Consider the following 13,376-nt stretch of genomic DNA (forward strand, 5'->3'; position numbering starts at 1 on the left):
ATTGTCAATACCTGCTGGGACCTAAAGACTGAAGCTGTAACTTGAACGGATTTAAAGCTGCCATTAAGTAATGACGAGTTGGACGATATCTCCTGTCTGGATCTTAATTATTCCATAAAAACTCCTATTAACAACACTCAATTTATTGCATGTGAGCCGGGATCCAGGAGTCCAGCCGTACCAAGGTAGGAGACACCATTGACACTACACAGAGACATTATACCCCTCTGGCATTCCTCACGTGGTATATGAGCTGTACCATCTTAAAAGGGCCCTGCTACAGTACCTGCGCAAGCTGCAATTGGCGTCACTAACTTTTACACATATAAACTGACCCACTGCATAGCAACCCCACTGACCCAGTGTCCTGCTCATTGCATAAGTGGCGTCACGAACAGGATCGGATTGAATTGTGTGTTCATCCCTAACAACAGAATCGCATGTTTCATAATTGTGCGCAAAAAACTGACTTAAATCGCATGTTTCACAGTATAATAATAAGGGCAAAGATTGTGCAAAGATCGCTGGAAAAACAGACTTTCTTACTTGTACTGTTGTGCCAAGAAGCGCTGGACGTGCGCTACAGCATGCAAGGAGTTAATTCGATATTTTGGAAATTCGCCATATTCGTTTTAAGATGGCGCCTTGTCTTCATACTCAGAGACAAAGGAACCCAGGAACGCCCTCTCAGGAGCGCGAATATACTGTCTACACCCCCCAGAAGCAGGAAAAACTAACAACACCCCTTACAGAAAGGAGCGAAGATGTCGAATACGCCCCTTCAGGAGCGGGAAAAATCGAGGCTGCCCCCTGTGAACCTCCTACTGTGGACAGAGATGATAAAGGCTCCACCCTCTTAGCCGCACCCTTAGAACTGACACCCTGGTGGACTGAGGAAGAAGTGAAGATGGCGTTCCCTCAGCCACGCTGGAACCAAATGTCAGTTTGCGGCGAACCTGTCTATGAGGAGCGCCCGCCGGAAATTCATATTTCCCAGGTCCTAAATAAAAAGGGTCCTTCTGTATTCGCCACTGTACCGGAGGCTGTGGATCCCTCCGTGCCCAAGAGCCCAGCAGCACCTACCCTGGCCAGTATACCGGAGTTGTCGGAGAACACCACTGACAAAGTCCCGGCCCCTGCTCCTAAAGTTCCTGACCTGAAGTGATTACCAGAGGCTGTGAATCCCTCCGCCTTCTCTGATGCACCCGCGGAGGATGTCACCACCTCAGCCAGTATCCGGTTTGCTGCCCAGATGAAGATGGCGCCTGCGGATCGTGACCAGGAGACACCGGAACCGGCTGCCCGGCCGCGACATCAGGTAGGAGCAACCCCGCTCCCTGAGGCCCAGGCCCGGTCCGTGTCCATCCTACTGCCACGTCCAGAGACCCCAGTCCCGGCCATCAGCCTTAGGCCGGCAACGCCACTACCGCCTACTGGTGCGGCTGAGGCGGCTGGAGATTCCACTCCGCTGCCCAGCTATGAGAAGCTCCGTAGCCTGAACCCTGAGGTCCCGCACGAGATCACAGCATTCGCCCAGACTGCCTGGGAATATAAGTCAGGTGTGGAAGAGTGGGTCAAACAGGTTATTGACAGCCCCCAACCTGGAGACCCCAAGCTGAATAGGAGGACCGGAACTGTTCTATGGTTCTCTGTGGAGAGGGGTGTAGGATTCCTCCAGGATAACTATTCTGGGACTGAAGTATTTGTAGGCCGCCGGTCTGTGAAGAGACATTATCTGCCCCAGGAAAGGCACAATCTGTATGTGGGAGACCAAGTGGAATACACCCCCATGCGGTCCATGCAGGGACTCTTTGCTGCTGGAGTCACCCTGTTGCAGAAGCCACTCTCCCCTGCCGTTACTCCAGAGTCCTAGCAGGAGGATCAAGGATCTGCGGGCAAGACCCTTTGTCTTCAAGAAACCCCGAATGGCCACCTGCTGTTCAAAGAACAAGTCCAGCCGGCACCTGCTCCTTTGATACCGGATCTGGCGCCGCCACCAACCATGAGGGTGGGACAGATCAACAACAGCGTCCTGACCTTCAATCCCAAGGTCCAGCCATGTTTTCTGCCACCTTACATGTTGCCCTGGAAGCAGCCCCAGGCAGCTGTTCCAGCTCTCCCCGAGCCCCTGCAGCCAGAAATTCTGCCCCTTCCTGCAACGGCTGTGGATCCCGGATTGCAGAGAGTCACAGCAGCATTGTCCAGGCTGTCCTCACAGCCAATTCCTACTGTCACCGGTAGAGGGCGGTGGCGCACCACCACTAACGCTATTCTGTGCTACCACCAGAGGCTGGAACATCCTCTCATGAGGTTCAGCAGCTTCAGTAGCGATGAGGAGCTGGACACCTACTTGTAAGGTGTCCCCACTAACCCACTAAGGTGTCCCCACTAATGTTCTGAAAGGAGCGCTCTGTATGCGCGATTGTACCGGCGTTTGCAATCGCGCATACAGAGACAAGCGAACGCCCATTGTTGCGCGTTCCCAAAAGACTATGTACGGGAACGCGCGACAAAACGCCCCAAAGAAGCTCCAGAACTTTTTTGAGCGTAGGGCGTATTTCAGCGTATTCAAACGCGCTGTAAAACGCTCAAGTGTGAACCAGGGCCATAGGGAAGCATTGGTTTTCATGTGTTGAGCGTTTTACAGCGCGTTTGAACGCACTGTAAAACGCTCAGGTGTGAACCCAGCGTAAAGGAAAAAAATCCAGTGACATTGTTTTGGGAGCCACTCCATGGACTGATTGCTTGACGGGTGAGGACCTGTTTGGCATTTGTGTGCTTTTAACCGTTTTGTTCCAGGTTGCCCGTTTGTCCTCATCCAGATGGTCATGTCAGTAAGGACTCCCCCCATCAGCACTTAACCCCCTCATGTCCAAGTTAACTGTTTTATCCCCTTTCTCAGGTTACTTGATAGCCTTTGCTGCTCTTATGACATTTTAACCCTTTGGATTACAATTTACTCCTTTGCCCTGTGGTTTGCAAAGAACTTTTATCAGTTTCCAGAGGATTCTACAACTTTAAGCACTTTCAGGAAACAGGACTCAAGTTCAGGGGCGTAGCTAACGGCTCATGGGCCCTGGTGCAAGAGTTCAGCTTGGGCCCCCCTTCCCTCAGTGCTGAGCCTCGCCTGACATTGACATTTGCACTGTTTTATAAAAATGTTTTATTGCAAAATAAAAGCTTGCATACAATTTTCATGCTATTTAATAATTTATGCACTAGTAACCAGTTTACAAATGTTTTGTAACGTTCAAGATAACCTGCCTATTGTGTGTATTATCCTTCCAGATGCCGCAATGTGAAATTATGTACTGTTTGCCATGATTGCACTTAACCATTGCACTTAACAAAATTGTAGAAACTTACTTAAAGAGGACCTTTCACTTGTATAAACTATGTGAACTGGGTATGCTGCCATATAGAGCGGCGCCCGGGGATCTCACTGCACTTACTATTATCCCCGGGCGCCGCTCCGTTCTTCTGTTATAGGCTCCGGTACCTTTGCTCCTTAAGTTATAGTAGGCGGGTCTTCCCTTGTCCTGTGGGCGTCTCCTTCTCCTAGGCTGCAGCGCTGGCCAATCGCAGCGCACAGCTCACAGCCTGGGAGGTTTTTTCAGACTTCTTCTCAGGCTTTAGGGTCCCTAAAATGCCAGGGCAGTATAAATACCCCACATGTGACCCCATTTCGGAAAGAAGACACCCCAAGGTATTCGCTGAGGGGCATATTGAGTCCATGAAAGATTGAAATTTTTGTCCCAAGTTAGCGGAAAGGGAGACTTTGTGAGAAAATACAAAGAATAATCTATTTCCGCTAACTTGTGCCAAAAAAATATATATTACGATGAACTCGCCATGCCCCTCATTAAATACCTTGGGGTGTCTTCTTTCCAAAATGGGGTCACATGTGGGGTATTTATACTGCCCTGGCATTTTAGGGGCCCGAAAGCGTGAGAAGAAGTCTGGGATCCAAATGTCTAAAAATGCCCTCCTAAAAGGAATTTGGGCCGCTTTGCGCATCTAGGCTGCAAAAAAGTGTCACACATGTGGTATCGCCGTACTCAGGAGAAGTTGGGGAATGTGTTTTGGGGTGTCATTTTACATATACCCATGCTGGGTGAGATAAATATCTTGGTCAAATGCCAACTTTGTATAAAAAAATGGGAAAAGTTGTCTTTTGCCAAGATATTTCTCTCACCCAGCATGGGTATATGTAAAATGACACCCCAAAACACATTCCCCAACTTCTCCTGAGTACGGCAATACCAGATGTGTGACACTTTTTTGCCGCCTAGGTGGGCAAAGGGGCACACATTCCGAAGAGCACCTTTCGGATTTCACCGGCCATTTTTTACAGATTTTGATTTCAAACTACTTCGCACACATTAGGGCCCCTAAAATGCCAGGGCATTATAACTACCCCACAAGTGACCCCATTTTGGAAAGAAGACACCCCAAGGTATTCCGTGAGGAGCATGGCGAGTTCCTAGAATTTTTTATTTTTTGTCACAAGTTAGTGGAATATGAGACTTTGTAATAAAAAATAAATAAAAAAAAAATCTTTTTCCGCTAACTTGTGACAAAAATAAATAATTCTAGGAACTCGCCATGCCCCTCACGGAATACTGTGGGGTGTCTTCTTTCCAAAATGGGGTCACTTGTGGGGTAAATATACTGCCCTGGCATTCTAGGGGCCCTAATGTGTGGTATATGAATATAACTTCTATAATATTGCCTCCTATGTACAAGAATATAACTACTATAATACTGCTCCTATGTACAACAATATATATAATATAATACTGTCTCCTATGTACAAGAATATAACTACTATAATACTGCTCCTATGTACAAGAATATAACTACTATAATACTGCTCCTATGTACAAGAATATAACTACTATAATACTGCTCCTATGTACTGTCACAACCAGACAGCTGAGAAGCTCTGACAGAGGCCTTTCAGAACCTCCTCTTTGAGTTTCTGTGTTGTGGTATTCAGCTCCTCCTCTCCTTAGCCTCTCTCAGCTGTCATGTGTTGGACTAATTGCTTCCCTTTAAATTCTTCCCCAGAAGGCTTTTCTGGGCGGCTTATATTTCTTCCTGGAGTATGTGTGCATGCCCATCTGGTTCTCCTCTCTACAAAGTTAAGTGTTATACTGTTATCTGTTATTTTCTGTTTGCTGGATCCCAGGTGACCCTGACTCCCTCCGTGTCTGGTGTAGGGAGCCGGTGGTCGTGTCCCCTCACTATTGTAGGGTGCTCAGAGGTTATATAGTCAAGGTACGTGGATATGCATACCTCCACCATTCGGATCTATGCATAGGCTAAGCAGCCAGGGAAAGTGCCAGGTCTTCTACAGGTGTCTCCCTTTTGTTCCTTAGCTGTTGGATCCAACGAGTCATTTATGCATGTTGTTTTGCCTTGTTACCTGTACACATTCCGTGACATTATAAGCCGCCAAAACCGTTTTAAGCATGGATCCGGTTTCACTTTTGGCTGAACGCTTCCAGGGTCTTTCATTGGAGGTAGCTGACCTCCGTAAGACTTTTTCTCAGCTTCAAGTGACCGGTTCAGCTTGCGTTCATGGAGCTTGTTCTGAGCCTAAGATCTCGCTCCCGGATACGTTCTCCGGGGGTAGTGAGAATTTTGTGCGTTTTAGAGAGGCTTGCAAACTCCATTTTCGCCTTCTTCCCCTTTCCTCTGGAGATGAGGAACGGAGGGTGGGGATCATTATATCGCTGCTCAGAGGTAACGCTCAGTCCTGGGCCTTTTCACTGCCGGAGGGGGCACGGCCTCTCCGTTCAGTGGATGAATTCTTTTTAGCCCTGGGTCAGATATATGATGATCCGGATCGTATTGCTCTGGCGGAGTCTAGACTACGTCTCTTATGCCAGGGTAAACAATCCGCAGAAATATACTGCTCAGAATTTCGGAGATGGGCAGCTGATACTGGTTGGAATGATGCTGCACTCCGAAGTCAATTTTGCCATGGTCTTTCAGAGGGATTGAAAGATGCATTTGCCTTTCATGAAAGGCCTATTTCTTTGGACTCTGCTATGTCTCAGGCCGTTCGTATTGACAGGCGTCTTAGAGAGAGAGGAGAGATCTCTCCTTCATGTCATACTCGGTCCCAGGACTGTGCAGCGGTCCCATTCTGTGCGCAGGGGTCTCAGTCGCTGTCAGCCCCTTCTGAGCAGGAGCCCATGCAGCTGGGGTTGATTGCTTCTGAGGTGGGTGTGGGGGCGGTCTTGTCTCAGGGTTCCTCTCCTGCCAATTGGCGACCGTGTGCCTTTTTCTCAAGAAAACTCTCCTCCGCAGAGAGAAATTACGATGTGGGAGATAGGGAATTGTTGGCCATCAAGTTGGCTTTTGAGGAATGGCGCCATTGGCTAGAGGGAGCCAGACACCCTATTACCGTATTTACTGACCATAAAAATCTGGCCTACTTGGAGTCAGCCAAGCGTCTGAACCCGAGACAGGCCAGATGGTCGCTGTTCTTTTCTAGGTTTAATTTTGTTGTCACGTTCCGCCCTGGAGTTAAGAATGTGAAGGCAGATGCCCTGTCACGTTGTTTTCCGGGAGGCGGGAATTTTGAAGACCCGGGTCCCATTTTGGCTGAAGGTGTGGTGGTCTCTGCTCTTTTTCCTGAATTGGAGGCAGAGGTGCAGGCAGCCCAGTCAGAGGCTCCTGATCTTTGTCCTCCTGGGAGGTTGTTTGTGCCTCTCGCTTTAAGACACAAGATTTTTAAAGAACACCACGATACGGTCCTTGCTGGGCACCCGGGGGTAAGAGCCACACTGGATCTCATCGCTCGGAGATTCTGGTGGCCTGCGCTTCGTAAGTCGGTTGAGGGTTTTGTGGCAGCCTGCGAGACTTGCGCTCGTGCCAAAGTCCCTCATTCACGGCCATCAGGTCCTCTCCTTCCCTTACCCATTCCTTCCCGTCCTTGGACACATCTGTCCATGGACTTCATAACGGACCTGCCTCGTTCCTCGGGGAAGACTGTGATTCTGGTGGTGGTGGACCGTTTTAGCAAAATGGTGCATTTCATCCCTTTTCCTGGTTTGCCCAATGCTAAGACGCTGGCGCAGGCATTTGTTGATCACATTGTCAAATTGCACGGTATTCCTTCAGACATAGTCTCTGATAGGGGCACGCAGTTTGTTTCCAGATTCTGGAAGGCTTTCTGTTCTCGCTTGGGGGTTCGGTTGTCATTCTCTTCTGCTTTCCACCCGCAGTCGAATGGTCAGACAGAGCGCGTCAATCAGAATCTGGAGACATATCTGCGTTGTTTTGTGGCGGAGAATCAAGAGGATTGGTGTTCTTTTTTGTCCCTTGCTGAGTTTGCTTTAAATAACCGTCGTCAGGAGTCCTCTGATAAGTCACCATTTTTTGGTGCATATGGGTTTCATCCACAGTTTGGGACTTTCTCGGGAGAGGGGTCTTCTGGTTTACCTGATGAGGACAGATTCTCCTCGTCTTTGTCATCTATTTGGCAAAAGATTCAAGATAATCTAAAGAGCATGAGTGAGAGATATAAGCGTGTGGCTGATAAGAGACGTGTGCTTGGTCCGGACCTGAATGTTGGTGATCTGGTGTGGTTGTCTACCAAGAATATCAAATTGAAGGTTCCCTCCTGGAAGTTGGGTCCTAGGTTTATTGGGCCTTACAAAATCCTGTCTGTCATCAATCCTGTTGCATACCGTCTTGATCTTCCTCAGACTTGGAAGATCCATAATGTTTTTCATAAGTCCTTATTGAAACCTTATGTTCAACCCATTGTACCCTCGCCTTTGCCTCCTCCTCCGATTATGGTTGATGGGAATCTTGAATTTCAGGTCTCTGGGATTGTGGATTCTCGTCTTGTCCGCGGTTCTCTTCAGTACCTTGTTCACTGGGAGGGGTATGGTCCTGAGGAGAGGATGTGGGTCCCAGTGACGGACATTAAAGCCTCTCGTCTCATCAGGGCTTTCCATAGGTCCCATCCTGAGAAGGTGGGTTCTAAGTGTCCGGAGTCCACTCGTAGAGGGAGGGGTACTGTCACAACCAGACAGCTGAGAAGCTCTGACAGAGGCCTTTCAGAACCTCCTCTTTGAGTTTCTGTGTTGTGGTATTCAGCTCCTCCTCTCCTTAGCCTCTCTCAGCTGTCATGTGTTGGACTAATTGCTTCCCTTTAAATTCTTCCCCAGAAGGCTTTTCTGGGCGGCTTATATTTCTTCCTGGAGTATGTGTGCATGCCCATCTGGTTCTCCTCTCCTCTACAAAGTTAAGTGTTATACTGTTATCTGTTATTTTCTATTTGCTGGATCCCAGGTGACCCTGACTCCCTCCGTGTCTGGTGTAGGGAGCCGGTGGTCGTGTCCCCTCACTATTGTAGGGTGCTCAGGGGTTATATAGTCAAGGTACGTGGATATGCATACCTCCACCATTCGGATCTATGCATAGGCTAAGCAGCCAGGGAAAGTGCCAGGTCTTCTACAGGGGTCTCCCTTTTGTTCCTTAGCTGTTGGATCCAGCGAGTCATTTATGCATGTTGCTTTGCCTTGTTACCTGTACACATTCCGTGACATGTACAAGAATATAACTACTATAATACTGCTCCTATGTACAAGAATATAACTGCTATAATACTGCTCCTATGTACAGGAATATAACTACTATAATACTGCTCCTATGTACAAGAATATAACTACTATAATACTGCTCCTATGTACAAGAATATAACTACTATAATACTGCTCCTATGTACAAGAATATAATTACTATAATATTGCTCCTATGTACAAGAATATAACTACTATAATACTGCTCCTATGTACAAGAATATAACTACTATAATACTGCTCCTATGTACAAGAATATAACTACTATAATACTGCCTTCTATGTACAAGAATATACCTACTATAATACTGTTCCTATGTACAAGAATATAACTACTATAATACTGCTCCTATGTACAAGAATATAACTACTATAATACTGCTCCTATGTACAAGAATATAACTACTATAATACTGCTCCTATGTACAAGAATATAACTACTATAATACTGCTCCTATGTACAGGAATATAACTACTATGAACTACTATGGGGCGGAGCCTAACAGCCGACCGGGACAGACGCATGTGAGAGAGCTCCTCTCCATGTGAGTCAGCAAACTAGTAAATTCTGCTATTTAGCCGTACAAGAATGGGCAAAGTAGGCAGATTCATCCCCAGTGACAAGCCAGAACCCTCCAGGGCAGACAAAATTCCACAAGAAATGGACAAATTCTTTACTAAAAAGCCTCCGGCCGCAAGCGCTGCTAAAATGGCGCCACCGGAACAAGATGAGTGGCCACGGGATGCAGAGGGAGCAGAAGGCGTCTCTCCAGATATAGATCCCCGGGTCCGCGCCAACTCGACGGCACCCATTTCTCGCCAGTTTATTCAGCAAGCTCTGACATCAGCTCTGGCACCGGTGTTACAGGATCTCATGGAGATTAAGAGCGATCTGAAGCACATCGGACACCGGGTGGAAAGGTTAGAGCAAGATCAAGCGGCCATGTTAACCTTTGCTCATACTTTGGGCGGAAACAGCACAGCACTTGCCGCTTCGCTGGATAATGCCTTCGCCTTAATAGAAGACCAAGAAAATCGTAGTCGACGAAAAAACATCAGGCTACGTGGTCTCCCAGAGCTGGTGCCTCATGACGCATTACCTGAAGCAGCGGCCGCCATTTTTTCCGGCCTACTGGAAGAAGAACGAGCTACGGAGATTTGTGTGGAAAGAATCCACAGAGCATTGCGGCCGAGACCAAAAGACACAGACCCGCCGAGGGATGTGGTGTGCGGTTTGCTGCGATATGTTGACACAGCGGCTATACTTAAAGCTGCCAGAGAGCAGAAGGAATTGGTCTATGAAGGAGCCGAAATCCTAATGTATCAGGACCTTGCACCCTCGACCCTAGGCAAGCGGAGGATTCTGAGGCCGCTCACGGACCATCTCAGGGCAATCAAGATGCCTTACAAATGGCTTTTTCCGTTTGGACTAACCTTTTCGTCTGAGGGTAAGAGATGCACGATACGCACACCAGCGGACTTGCCAACAGCCTGGTCCCTTCTCCAGACGACTCCATTGGACATTCCGTCCTGGCTACCATCAGCCGACACGGGAATCCCCTTGCCTGCACTACCGGAGGAGCAGAGGTGGATCAAAGCAGCAAATAAGAGGAAATTCAGCCGCAGGCCTTGAGGTTGCTAGCCTTACTAAGCGCGCCACTTTGCAGAAAGACTGCGATTATCAGAAGCTGAAAGGTCGGACTAGGCCACACAATGGATGCTATGGGTGATCCGTGATGCAAGTATAATGCAAGCCATATTTATCTGCTGTTTTAATGTCTGTTTGTGAGACGCCCAGCCGCCGCCTCGCGGTCGGGTCCCAGTTGGGCCTGGGCTGCGATGCTGCGTATGGGCCGCTCCATGGCAGGCGGTATCAGTTTATTGTTTTACCGAATGTTGCGGCAGCTGAACCCTCTCGGGAGCGGGTCTAGACAACGTATGCTTTCATAACTGTAGGCGTCACATCTAGCAGAGGCCTGTGCCCGGAGGGGTTGGTAACCCACCTGACAACATTTTAGTAGATTTATCATGGCTGGATTGTGATAGAGGGTGGACTTAGGACCGGCCGGGCTAGGTTGTTATGCTGTTTACAATACCTAAAGCTGTTTGCTATGACCCAGGAGATATGTTGGTTTCTCCCCCCCCGGATTGACATTAACCCTCAATCCCACATGACACACACCAGGGATTCAATGGCGCAACCCTGGTGCAAGTGCCTCAGTACGGGTTGGCTTGGGCCATTTGCGCTTTGCCTCTTTGTGATAGGCTGCGCGTTGGGCACAAGCTACCTGTCTTACATGTTGGAGTCTTACTCCATTTTACAATGGTTTTTATTGTTTTTTCTGTTGTTGTGTTTCCCTGGTCACACACATGATTCTGTATCATTGCTCATTCTAGTGACACTAACTAGTCCATATCATGGCACTGATTAAATGCACATCACTTAATGTCAGAGGGTTTAACACCCCGCAGAAGAGGTCACAAATTATAACTACAATGAGGAAGTTGCACACTGACATCTGTTTCCTACAGGAACTGCATTTTAAGTCAGGGCGTGTACCTACCCTCCCCAAAACATATTTTCGGCATTGGTTTACTAGCGAATTTAACAAAGCAGCTAGAGGTGTGGGCATCGCCATTTCGAAGAATGTCCCTTTTCAACTGACATGTAAGCAAGAAGACCCAGAGGGGCGCTATATATTCATAAAAGGCTTGATTGGTACCCAGGTAGTGACGCTTGCCAGTTTATATTGCCCTAACAGAGGACAAGCAAAATGGCTTATCAACACTCTAAAGAAGTTTACTTCCTTTGCAGAGGGAATAAGATTAATAGGAGGTGATCTTAACATGACGCTTAACCCCTTAGTAGATGCCTCCGATGGTACTTCACAATTAACTCAGGCAGTTTTAGGCAGGGTTAATAGCTATCTGGCAGATGCTAACCTGGTGGATTCGTGGAGACTGCTTCACCCTGTCGACAGGGATTTCTCTTTCTTTTCAGCACCACATAACACCTATAAGAGGCTGGACTATGTCCTGATTTCTAGCAGCTGTGCGGACAGGCTGGAGCGGTCCACCATTGAACCTATTACGGTTTCTGACCATGCCCCGGTGACTGCCTCACTCCGATTCCCAACCCTACCAACTCAGGATAAACAATGGCGTTTAAATGAGACACTCCTAGATAAACACTCAGACCTAGATAATCTTAGTCAGAAATTGACTTTGTTTTTTAAAGAAAACTGCACAGAAGGAATGCCACTCACAACCGTTTGGGAGACGCATAAACAAGTCATGAGAGGGGAGCTCATTGCGCTGGGTAGCAGAGTCAAAAGGGATAGACAGGAACACCTAAACAACCTACTTAAACAAATTGCTGACATTGAGACGTTACATAAACGGTCCAAAGCCATGGATGCCAGGGATAAGCTAACCGTTTTACGGAAGCAACTGACTGATCACTTAAATATAGGCTATGCGAAAACGTATCAATATTCGCAGTTCCGCTTTTATTCACACAGAGATAAAGGCACTAAACTTATGGCCTCCCTGCTTAAGCAAAAGAAAGACTCCATGTACATAGCAGGAATAGACACTAAGGATGGCAATACCCTACACAAAACGTCGGACATAGCCATTGAGTTCCAAAAATTCTATAAGGACCTATATGGCCTTCCAGAGGCAGTGGTAGGATCCTCGGAGGGAAGAGACTCCCTTATAGATAGATTTCTTAACCATATACAATTACCCACCTTGACTGAGGAAGAGAGCCAAGCGTTACTGTCTCCTGTTACTGAAGAAGAGGTTGCTAAACTGTTAGGTTCCATGCCACAGGGGAAGAGCCCGGGTCCAGACGGCTTCCCGGTGGGATATTATAAAAAATTCTCAAACATACTGACTCCCCATTTGGCTGCCTGGTGCAATGAGCTTCTGACAGGTTCTCAGTTACACAAGCAGTCCCTAGAAGCCACAGTTACTATCCTTCCCAAACCAGGGAAAGACCCCAAGCTATGTGGCAGCTATAGGCCAATCTCGTTGCTAAACGTCGACATTAAGGTTTGGGCGAAACTTCTAGCAACTAGGATTAGTGCTCTTCTCCCTAGACTCATAAATCCTGAGCAAACAGGTTTTGTCCCCGGTAGGGAGGGCAGTCACAACTCGTGTAGAATCCTGTCCATCATGCAGTTAGCTATTAAAAGGAAAATCCCCCTGGTTATGTTAGGCGTAGACGCGGAGAAAGCCTTCGACCGGGTTAATTGGTCCTATATGATGGGTACTCTACAAAAGTTTGGTTTTCCTCAGCAGTTCAGAAGCGCTATCATGTCACTGTATGGGGACCCAAGCGCCCGGATCAGAGTTAATGGCACTCTGTCGCCTCCCTTCCCTATAAGAAATGGGACAAGGCAAGGTTGCCCGTTATCGCCTGCTTTGTACATTCTCGTAATGGAAACATTACTACAAGCTATTAGGGAACATCCTGATATTAAAGGCGTTAAATTGGAGAATAGCTCCACTGAACACCTTAATGCGGCATATGCAGACGACCTTCTGGTCATGGTATCCAACCCGGTCGAGGCCTTCCCGCGTCTGCTGGCTCTGTTCGAGCAATACGGTCAAGTGTCCAACTTCAAAGTAAACCACACAAAGTCAGAGGCTATGAACGTATCCGCCCCAGCCAACCAGATTAACCTGCTCAAATCCACTACTCCTTTTATATGGCAAACATCTCACCTGTCCTACCTGGGTATCAAAATTCCCTATAGATTGGATAAA

This window comes from Bufo gargarizans, chromosome 6 (assembly GCF_014858855.1).
Source record: "Bufo gargarizans isolate SCDJY-AF-19 chromosome 6, ASM1485885v1, whole genome shotgun sequence".
NCBI classification, from domain to species: domain Eukaryota; kingdom Metazoa; phylum Chordata; class Amphibia; order Anura; family Bufonidae; genus Bufo; species Bufo gargarizans.